Source organism: Chaetura pelagica, unplaced genomic scaffold (genome assembly GCF_000747805.2).
Source record: "Chaetura pelagica isolate M959 unplaced genomic scaffold, ChaPel_1.0 scaffold171, whole genome shotgun sequence".
NCBI classification, from domain to species: Eukaryota; Metazoa; Chordata; class Aves; order Apodiformes; family Apodidae; genus Chaetura; species Chaetura pelagica.
The window spans coordinates 2139147-2140383 of record NW_009952066.1 but is presented as its reverse complement, the minus strand read 5'-3'; the positions used below and the strand labels follow the sequence as shown (position 1 = coordinate 2140383).

Below are 1237 nucleotides of genomic sequence, written 5' to 3'. Positions count from 1 at the left end.
GGAAACGCTTTGGAAAAGAGGCAACTCAGAGTGTTAGGAATGTGCTGTTCCAAAGAGGGGGGTGCCGACTGCCCCTAGCGAAACGTGCAGGCGATGGGCTCATGCTGACTGTCCCAAGGCAGTTGTACATCACAGGTTCGTCTCCTCAGCGTTCTGCGGCTGGAGGATGCAACTTCACATTTTAGAGAAGCCGATTGTGGTGGTCTCTGGTTTTTTCAGTAAGGACAAATGTATTCTTAAATTTGAGGAACTGCATTGCGTGCTCTTCTTGGTTTAGTTCCTTTATCTTGTGGGCTCAACTTTCTCCCTGTGTGTTTGTGTGTGTGATAACTGAGATAAACAAAAGCGTGCTCAGCAGCAGTCTGCTTAGGGCCCTGAGGAGAAAACTCCACAGTCTGGTAGTAAAAGTGACTCCTGACGGCCTGTGATGACTCTGCTTCTCTTACCACTTCTTTTTTTTCTTGCAGAATTGTTGGTTGGACCACTTAATTATTGATTTTTTCAGATAGATGAATAAAAAAGTGGTTTCATCTGATTATCAAAAGCAGTTCTGTGTAAGCACTCGTTTGTCATCAGCCTTTATGCCATGGTTGCAGCATTTATGACTAAGGAATTCCCCCCTTCCATTGGTAGAAGCACAGAAACTTCTTAAGACTTATGTTGATCCTGGTTAAGAATGAAAACTTTTAAAAAGTGGTTTAATGGAAATAAGTTTCTGAACAGTGGGAGGTCTCTATGAGTCTAACACTGAAACCTGGACTGATTGGAACCAGCTCAGGCAGCTTTTGCACCAGCAGCATGGAAACCAGACTGGAACAGTAGAGGCAGTTAATGCCTTGATGTGACATGTCCTTACCTATGCAGAAAGCCTTTCCTGAGGCAGAGAGATGCAATAATTGCACTTTGGCCTTTGTATCTTTTTCAGTGGTGGAGCATTAACTTGACCTTACAACAGCATAATGGCTCAGTTTCTGCCAGGTGACTCCCACACCGCTGTGTGTAATAACAGTAATCTAGCCAATGCTCAGCACTGTTTCTCCCATGTAAAAAGGCACTTTTTTTTTTCTTCTTTTTTTTTTTTCTTTTTTTTTTTTAAGGAGCTGATTTTCTAAATTGCACTGATGTTGCTTTTTGAGATCTCTGCCAACTCTAACCGACTGATCATTTGGCTCACTGAATATAATTATTTTAAATGAAGCCTAAAGGCCAAGTACACCTGTCCTGGGATGCCTCAGGC

General features: G+C 42.7%; 1 protein-coding gene across 1 annotated transcript in view; it reads left to right on the top strand.

Annotated features, from left to right (window-relative positions):
- CFAP61 (cilia and flagella associated protein 61) overlaps positions 1–1237 on the top strand; it is a 98928-nt gene that overhangs the window by 9753 nt on the left and 87938 nt on the right.